The following is a 10,342-nucleotide window of genomic DNA, read 5'->3' on the forward strand; positions in this document are numbered from 1 at the left end:
CCAAACTATGCAAGTCATAAAACCTGAAAAGGTCCTTTTCACAGGAAGTTTTCAAGAACTCAAGTTTTCCAGATTACATCCCATACATTTAGCTTGAGCACATAGGAAATAGGCCTTGATATTCATTTGTTGTCTATAAACTGAATGCACCAACATTCTCCTTCACTCTTTCCTTAAGATAATACATGGTTTCATCTCTCTTGGAAGGTTGATTATATCCTTTCTTGAAAAGCTTGCAATAGTGAGAAAGAGTGAGGAGAGCAGGAAAATAAACAAAATGTAGAAAAACCATCATCATAAAGAAAACAGACAAATTGGATGAAATAAAAGATTAAGTAATATGACTAAATTCTGATGAAAATGATTTTCAATGTATGCATTTCTCGGAGAAGAATTCTCTATGGTTGCAGATATGTTTGACACTTATATTTACACCTTGAATTTTAAAACGTGAAGACAGCCGTAGAGATGGTTTCCTTGTTTTAATTTTTTTTCCTAATATCTGAAGACTTTACTCAGAAATTACCTAACATATGAATTTAAGAGGTAAGTAGATGAAGTAATAGTTTGTGTACAACACTTAAAGTATATCTCACTCTCATAAAAGCTTAAGACACATAGATGACCGTGGGGATCCTACTTGCTCTATGAAGAGTTCACTATTTGACAAATAAGGTAACTACTAAATAGTGGGACTGACGGTCTTAGGGCAGAGCCTTGAAATAAAAAAAAGCAATGTTTTGTATTAGGTAATTAATCATGCAGGCCACCTATAATTATTAGACAAAGGTGTCCCCCAAAATGTCCTTATCGTGACTACCAGTATACATTGACATGATTTGTTAAATGGATAAGGAGAAGGAAAATACGGAATGTGGAATTTTAATAGTCTGACATTAATAAATTATTCTTGATATCTGAGGTGACTGTAACTTCAAACATCCTTATATTTGGAAGAGGGTAGAAGTGTCAGATCAAAAGATTTGTTTATGATCATGGTAAGAGTCAGTTGGCCATGGTTGGCTTTGAAGATACAGAAACTCATGAGACAAAGGATGTAGTTAACTAAAAAAATGTTATCAATGGAAGAAAAGAAATTCCATCTTGATGTATTCATAAAGGGAAATAGGCAATCCACAACAGGATTGTAGCCCAGAAGATCAGGTTTGACTTTGACCTCTATGGTTATAAAATAAAAACAGGTTTCTTGTCTAAAAGAATAAAGCATGTGACAATTTGTAATAAAAGGAAATCTAACACATCAAGAGGTGGGGCCTAAATGAAAACGTGATGAAGATTAAATGAAGAAAAATAGTGTGTGCTGAGAACCTTGCTCTTAATGGGTTCAATGTCCTAGGTAGGATATGTGAAGTCAGCGAAACAAAGAAAAGACTGACCATCTGTTTCAAACAAGTGGCCCCGGAAAGCCCAAGCCATTTTTATTTATACAGTTTCAATAGTTTGCACGAAGAGTTTTTATAATCATTCTTGTTTCCTTAAGTGTCTAATAACAATTATAATAACTGTCAGTTTGTTCTCTTATCTCCTTCTCATTCCCTACCTTAGCTTCCCCACTGGTAATCATTACCTTCTTGATTTGTAGCCTTGATATTAGAAGCATAAGCAGTATAGCAAGCAACAAAGGAAATTTTCTAACCAGGCACACCTACAGGTGGAGCATTGTGCCCAGTTGGCAGCATTTGCGGTTACAGCATTATGCAAAGTGAATGTTTACTTCTAATGGTTAATGTTTACCTCTGGTCAAATCTAAACTCTGGCAATCCACTCATCAGCCAAGGCTGAATCAATCCATTTTTCAGCCTATACTACTTTATCTTTTATAGGGGATATATCCAATTTTCTCCTAGCATTCTATAAACTACATAACTTAAAAGCTTACTCTTAATAGTTAGCATTATTTATCTCTTAACTCATATCCCCTTCCCTTTAGCACCCTACAGTATTCGCACCTACAGTATTGGCACAGCTATGCAGATGAGGGTATTGTGGGTTTCCATAGTTCTGCTTCATTCCCTGTTCCTAGACTGCTCCATTATCTCTTGATATCATCTACTTATTAACATCTCTCCTAAACTCTGTGGTTAAAATAATTCTTTCCGGAATAATTATGCAAACTTATAATATTGTCATGATCTTCTGTGACTCTTTCAGGCCAGGCACAGGTGCATTGGAAAGACAACATCCTGTTCTTGAGAATCCTAAATTCATGGATACACACCTTAAGCATTAAAGATTTTAGAGGCTAAGTTATATCCAATGTATATTTTGAAGAACATCCACTCTGGTTTACCCAGGGGAGAAACATTAGGCGAAAGTTTTCCTAATAGACTATTCATTTCATATATGGCTCTAAAACTTGAAACTAAAGGCAACCAGCAGGAACTTGTGTGAAGATAGCAAGGAGAGCAGGTAGCACACATGCTCATTGCGTCATGCCCAGAATTATATGGCAAACACCCATTGACCTTGCCAAAAATGGGTAAAATTGTCCGAGGCCTTGCCAAAAGGAGAACTTGCTCTTGTTAATTTTAGGCCTTTTTCTCAAAGTATTTAGATATGTATGTATGTATGTATATCCACATTTTTCAACCTACAATAAGGATATAACCTTAGTCAATGAAACAAGCAAACAAAACTGATGATGGGAACAGGAATAGTCATACAGAGCAGATTGCACTTTAATCTTAACCTTAAATATCACCAAAGCCCATTTATTGAAATCTTACTTCCCAGAGTGTCCTTTTGGGGAGGTGGATCTTTAAGAAACTGAATCTGATAGAATGTTTCAGATCATTGGGTTCCTGCCCTTAAGTGGACTGTGAGTTTTTTCTTTTCTTTTTTCCTATTTTTTTTTTTGTATTTTCGAGACAGGGTTTCTCTGTAGCTTTTTGTTCCTGTCCTGGAACTAGCTTTTGTAGACCAGGCTGGCCTCGAACTCACAGAGATCCGCCTGCCTCTGCCTCCCGAGTGTTGGGATAAAAGGCGTGCGCCACCACCGCCCAGCTGGATTGTGAGTTTTTATTTTTCTCCTAATATCCTAAGAAATAACTAAGTTGGCAACTTACTCTGCCATGCACTCTTATTATGACTTATTTTGAGCCCCAAAGCAACAGGAGTTTGTAGCCATGAACTGAAACATCCAAAACTGTGGCCTAAAATAATAATTCCATATAAGATGTTGATTTTGTCATGTTTTACTTTAGTGATGGAAGTCTGACTAAAACAGACAAAGAAAACTAGGGATTTTTTTTTCTCATTAGTTGTTCAAACGACAGAAAATATTTTCATTCTCTGCTCTACCATTATGAGATTCCAAAATCCACATAAAATTGAGCATTCATTCAGAATGTCTAGTAAGAATCAGGTGGTTTGGGTTCAAAGGAAAGGCCTTAGAGAACATCTTGTAGTTTAACAAAAGTAAGATTTTCAATTAGGGGGTCTATAAGTAATATATTTCAAACATTATTTTACCTCATATGATAGTATTATTCATAATGATTTTTGCCAAAATACTCAAATTTCTATTCCTTTTTACATATTAGTATAGTGTTATAAGTGAAGACATCTTCTATAAAGCAACAGTCAAATGTCACTTTAAATCCTCCTGTGTTTACAAGAAGCTGTACAAACTCACTTTGTGGATACTTTCTTAAAACTACAATTGAAATTTCTGAGCTACTTACAAATACTCCATTAAATGAAACTTATCTTGTATTAGAATGAATATTAAATGGACCATTCAGTTATTTCCAGTCTGTGCACAACATCACAGAATAATTATCTATTATTAATTCGAGATTTTTTTTAAAGAATAGAATTGCAGATCATCTATTGTGTCAAAGCATCTGTGAGAACTATTATAAGTATAATAAGTGAATGAGAATAAACAAAATTAAGTAGGTCTACACACACATATATGTATTTATATATATACATAATATATATATATATATACACACACCTTCATAGCTATAACACTAAAATTATTGAAGATGAAATGCTGATACTCTATCCTAAACTATTTAAAAGTGTTCTGTGAAGTGTTTGCTTTCTTATGTGGTAGATGAATGATCTTCAAAAGATGAAATAAATTTGGCTTAAATACATGTTGTACTTCTAGAAAAACCCCACATTGGCATTCTTATTGTATTTTTACAGACAGTGAAGTTCAGATCAAACTTGTCACAAAATGTGTGACTCAGTAACACATGTGCAATCACCCTGAAATTCCCCTTGGTGTCAAACAAAGCCCTGTGAATAAACTCATCACAAAGGTTTGATAAAACTGGTCCATGGTGGCTCCTACATACTCTTCCAAATAGCTGTTGCTCCGTAAATACTGGTGTAGTGAAAGATAACTACTTCAAAATATGAATTATGAATGAAAAACTGGAGCATAAATGCCTATACATCAAATTTAGTTGACTTTATTTCAATCTTAGAACAACTTAATTTCATTTTCACAGGTTTCCTTGATAGAAGGATGACTGAACACACTGGGGTAAGTGATTTAAATATTTTCTTATGTCAAGTATTTAAATATGTGTGTAATTAACATGTAAGAATTAATCCTAAATTCTAAATTTAGTTCAATTTATACCAAATGACGTGATCTTGGGGAACAATATTTTCTGAGAATATAATTACATTTTAAGTGACTGATGAAATAAGATAGCTCATGTAATGTTCTACAGTTAAATAGTACCTCAAAATGAAATCCTGTTACATATATTTTAATATGTAAGTTTTGAACTTAAAAGGTTAAATCTTGTATAAGAAATAAAATGTGTGGGTTTGAAGATAGTTGAATAAAGTACTTGCATTGAAAACATGAGGGCCTGGGTTCACTTACCAGAACACACACACACATGCATACATCCACATACCCCCACACAAGCATGGTAAACACAAACTCAGAAACACATGCACACATATAATAAACAGAAAGTAAATATATTTCATCCAAAGTGTATTTTTCTTGAGCTCCTTTACCTAAAAATCTTCCTGCCTTGTGTCTGTTCGTTGGTTATGTTTTTTATTTTCATGCCAGCAGACATGGAATAATAGACTTCTTCCTTCCTTCCTTCCTTCCTTCCTTCCTTCCTTCCTTTCTGTCTTTTCCCTCTTCCTTTATTTTATTTTTAATCATATTTTCATTATGTAAAACAGTTTTTAAATTTAAATATATTCTGATCATATTCTTCCCCTTCCCCAAGTTCTTCCAGATCCTCTCCCCCTCTCTACCCACCCAACTTTAAGCTCTTTCTCAAAAAAAAAAACAACTCCATATAGTAATAAACTCCCTAAAATAAGAAAACAAAGACACACACACACACAAACTAAATGAAACAAAACTAAAAACCCAACAAACAAACAAATCTATGCAGTCCATTGCATGTTGGTCAATTACTAGTGCACATGAGGTCTGACCTATAATGTTTGATATAACCAGTATCACTCCTTTGGTGAAAACTAATTTTGCCTCTCCCAGTAGAAATAAAGGACAGTTCATTTGTTAACCTTTACCCTAGTGAGTAGGTGTTTTTGTTCATGTTTTAAAACTTGAACAAAATAAAATATACTAAGATAAAGCAAAACTATCACACCAAAGTTGGACAAAAGAGACCAACAGAAGGAAAAGCCTCCAAGAGAAAGCAGAGGAATGAGACAGTCACTCATGCACACATTCAGTAATTTCATAAAAACACTAAATTGGAAGACATAATATACACACAGAGGACCTGGTGTGTATGTTTGGTTGGTGGCTGGTTTTAGACTAACTTTCGTGTATCCTTGGCCAGTCATGTTATATAGAAGGAGCGGCGGGCCTCTTCCTGCTACCCAGGGATGGCTCCCAGCCACGGGCTAGCATTAACCAATATAAATACACATAAACTGTATTCTTTTAAATGTTTGGCCCATTAGCTCTAGCCTCTTACTGGCAAATTCTCACATCTTGATTAACCCATTTCTAATAATCTGTGTAGCACTACGAGGTGGTGGCTTATCAAAAAGTATCTTAATCTGCATCCATCTTGGAGAGGAGAGCTATAGTGTCTGCCTCACTTCCCTTCTTCTCAGAATTCTGTTCTGTCTACTCCACCTATCTAAGCTTCTGTCCTATCAAAGGCAAGGCAGTTTCTTTATTAACCAATGAAGGTAACACATAGACAAATGACCCTCCTCCATCAATGTTACTAACACTTATTGACTGAACACGAGACTTGAACTCATGATTTTCCTATCTGGGGTTTCCTAGTGTACAGATATTAGCTTCTCTCTTCATACTTTGCTCATGGCAAGGATCTTGAGCTGAGTAGTCAAGCACCACCTAAGAACATCTTAGATGCATTACAGTCATAATATGGAGAAAATAGATATTTCACTATTAAAAAATAAAAGATAAAAGAAATGAGGAGAGGACACTCCCATAAAAATCATAAGAAGAATCTTACTCATTGCACTCTCAAGCCATGAAAAGTAAATTCACACATCTGAATGTTGAGCTGTGAGATGAGAAACTTCTTCTGTATTCATTCATCAGAACTCTGATAATTATTCCAGGAACCATAGCAAATTAATATGTATATAAACACACTATGTGCACAACAGCAGCATATAAATTACTGCTGTATTTAAGATACTAGATTCTGAGAACAGTATAAAACGTATTTATAATCAATTCATACAAGTGATTTTAAATTATCATTTTAATTATAAAGGAAAAAGACATCAAAATGGATTGATTCAAAATAAACGAGTTTCCTGGCTTTATTTCTGATCCTTCTGCTTAGAACACTGATTTCTAAGACTACATACATTGTTATGTTCTCATTGTTTTCTTGTCTGAGAGATGGTGACATAAAATCAATGAAGTGTTTGTTTTAGTTGCCAAAAGCCTAATGTGAAGAAATAAAATCTACTTAGCATGAAGTTGGCCCTTTTTATGACAGGGCACATTTATTTATTTTTAAGACGTGTTACGTGCCTAAGAACAGCAAACATGGTTTAGAAAGAAAACAACAGGATTTCCTTCTAAATTCTTGTCACTATTAAAATAGTCAATACAGGCTAAAGAAAAATGCTTTTTTTAAAAAAAAATAAAAATGTGTGTGAAGCAAAGGACAACAGTGATCATCAAGAAAAGACAGATACTTTATGAGAAATAAATCCTCACTGCTATTTACAGCTGAAGGCTCATAGTTCTAATTCAGGTGATTTGAAGAACATGTTTTCTTTTAACTTTCCTTCATAAGGGAAAATCAGAAAGAAACAAAAGAACTGCATTGTCTTGATGTTTGAATTCCTACAAATCCTTCTGAATAGAATTTTCTGTGACAAAGACCATCAAAAAATTTCTACAGCTATAGTTGTATTTAAATTATCTTTTATATATTTTTATTAAATTTTGTTTTTATTACTTTATAAATAATATCAATAAAAATTTCCACTTCCTCCCCTCCTCCCACCTCCCACCCGCTCCCCCTCACTCCCTTCCCCCCAACCCCCCTCCAGTCCTAAGAGAGGACAAGGTATCCTGCTCTGTGGTAAGTCCAAGGCCCTCCCCCCTACTTCCAGGCTTAGGAAGGTATGTATCCAAAGAGAATAGGATCTCAAACAGCCAGTACGTGCAGTAAAGACAAATCCCAGTGCCATTATCCTTGGCCCTTCAGTCTACCCCAATTGTCAGCCACATTCAGAGGGTCCAGTTTCATCTCATGCTTGTTCAGTCCCAGTCCAGCTGGAGCTGGTGAGCTCTCATTAGCTCAGGCACATTGTCTCAGTGGGTGAATCAACCCCTGGTGGTCCTGACTTCCTTGCTCATATTTTCCTTCCTTCTGCTTTTCAACTTGACTTTGGGATCTCAATCCAGTGCTCTGATGTGGGTCTTGTCTCTATCTCCAACGAAGGTTCTATGGTGATTTTCTTTTTCTTTTTGGATTTTCAAGATAGGGTTTCTCTGTAGCTTTTGGTTCCTGTCCTGGAACTAGCTCTTCTAGACCAGGCTGGCCTCGAACTCACAGAGATCCGCCTCCCTCTGCCTCCTGAGTGCTGGGATTAAAAGTGTGTGCCACTACCGCCCGGCTATCATGATTTTCAAGATAGTCATCAGTGTGACTATGTGACAAATCCAGTTCAGGCACCCTCTCCTCCACTGCCCAGGGTCCTAACTGGGATCATCTCCGTGGACTCCTGGGAACCCCTCCATAGCCAAACCTCTTGCCAATCCCAAAACGGCTCCCTTAATTAAGATATCTTCTTCCCTGCTCCCATATTCGTCTTTCCTCCATCTCAACCATCCCACTACCCCAAGCTCTCCCCAACCCTCCCCTTCTCCCCTTTCTCTTCCCCTCTCTTCTTCCCGTCCCACCCTCATACTCCCAATTGGAAGCAGACAAGATCACCAGGCAAAAGCTAAATTATCTTTTTTTTTTTTGTAAATGCATCAACTCTCATTTATATAGGACATGCTTACATAGAAAGAGAATGCTTAGGCCATCTTTTTATTAACCTGTATTAATTATACATATTATTAAGTCTTATTTTGACATTTACATATATGCATATGTCATACAATGATCATGTCTACCCGTCCTTCTACTTTCTCCTTCCTGTTCGTTCCTGCCCCACAGCCCCTTATCAATCCCTATTATTTCCTCTTCTACTCTCATGTCATTTTTTTCAATTTGTATATGTGAGAGAAGATGTATGATTATCTTTTTGAACTTGACTGATGTTCTGAAGATTTTCAGCAGTAAAATTGCAAAGACAAGTATGAAAAAAACATTGGGAAGGTTACAGAGCAGCCTCCAAAATTGTCCTCAGTTGTTTTAAAACTAATTCTAAGTCAAAACATCTTTATAAAGAAGCTCTTATCCATGCTTTAATTATGTAAATTCAATGAGCCAATGTTGAGTAATTATGGAATTTTCTATTTTTTTAATTACTTTATTTTTTATTGAAAATTTTCACCTCCTCCCACTTCCCTCCCCTTCCCCCACTCCCCCTCCACCTCCTTCTCTAGTCCAAAAAGCAGTCAAGGTTCCCTACCCTATGGGAAGTCCAAGGTCCTCCCTGCTCCCCCCAGGTCGAGGAAGGTGAGCATCCAAACAGACTAGGCTCCCACAAAGCCCGTCCATGCAGTAGAATCAAAACCCAGTGCCATTGTCCTTGGCTTCTCCATCAGCCTCCACCATCAGCCACATTCAGAGAGTCCGGTTTGATCACATGCTCCATCAGTTCCAGTCCAACTGGCCTTGGTGAGCTCCCATTAGATCAGTCCCGTGTCTCACTGGGTGGACGCACCTCTTGCGGTCCTGACTTCCTTGTTCTTCTCTCCTTCTGCCCTTCGTATGGACCTTGGGAGCTCTGGCGATGAATGGAGTTTACTCTAGTGAAAAGTTATGGATAGAAGAAAGACACTCAGCAGAGTCAAGGAAATTTCCACTGGAGAAGGATTCCACTTGTCTTCCCCAACTTGTCCTGGGCAGAGCTGATTCCTTAACATTGGTATGATGACGCACATAGTATGATTCTAACCAGGAAAACTTGCTATAGGCACAGTGTCAAAAATTTTAGTGACAATTGACCAAAATAGAGTTAATGTTACATTTCAGTCATCTCTAAATCATTCCCTTACACTACCTAAACCAAAGAACCCAGGTAAACAGAAGTAAACAAAATTACTCTTCTCTGACATAGTATTGCAAGTATGTAAAGATTACCTCCGAGGAGCCAAACATATAGACAAAATATATTTTAGTCAAATTTAATACTTCATACATTGAGGGGAGTGAAAGAAACCTTTAGTGAATAAATCACTAAGTAAAGTGAAGTATTGGCATAGTCATGCTGAGGGCCCCAAGTACATGAACCCATAGAAATTGGCAAAGCAATTTTCCATATGGGTCTGATTCAAGAAGAGAAAGCCTGACTCTGCCCAGACACTTGTTTACATGCACTGGTCAGTTTGTGTACATGTGTGCAAAATCTAGTAACTGCAGATGCATAATCTCTCTGGATACTTACAATCGGGGGCTGAATGATGAAAGAAATCTCCTTACTAAAGTTAGTCCAGCCTTTCCCCTATTCCAGAGCTAATAAAAGCTGTGAGGTTCTAGCTTCTAGAAGTAGTACATACTGCTTCATTGAAGAGCAAAGCCCACCTGGCTTCAATTTTCTCTTTGTATATGTCCTTTCTTCATTCCCTCACCATGTCTAGGCATGATTCTGAAGCCCAAGACCTGGAATTATATAAATACATCTTTTAAAAAGTTCTGATAATGCACTGTTTCTTGGTTCATTGTCCACTGTGGTAAAA

The sequence above is a fragment of the Microtus oregoni genome, unplaced genomic scaffold, assembly GCF_018167655.1.
Source record: "Microtus oregoni isolate MIOR12 unplaced genomic scaffold, Mior012 000026F_ref0000081, whole genome shotgun sequence".
Classification (NCBI taxonomy): Eukaryota; Metazoa; Chordata; class Mammalia; order Rodentia; family Cricetidae; genus Microtus; species Microtus oregoni.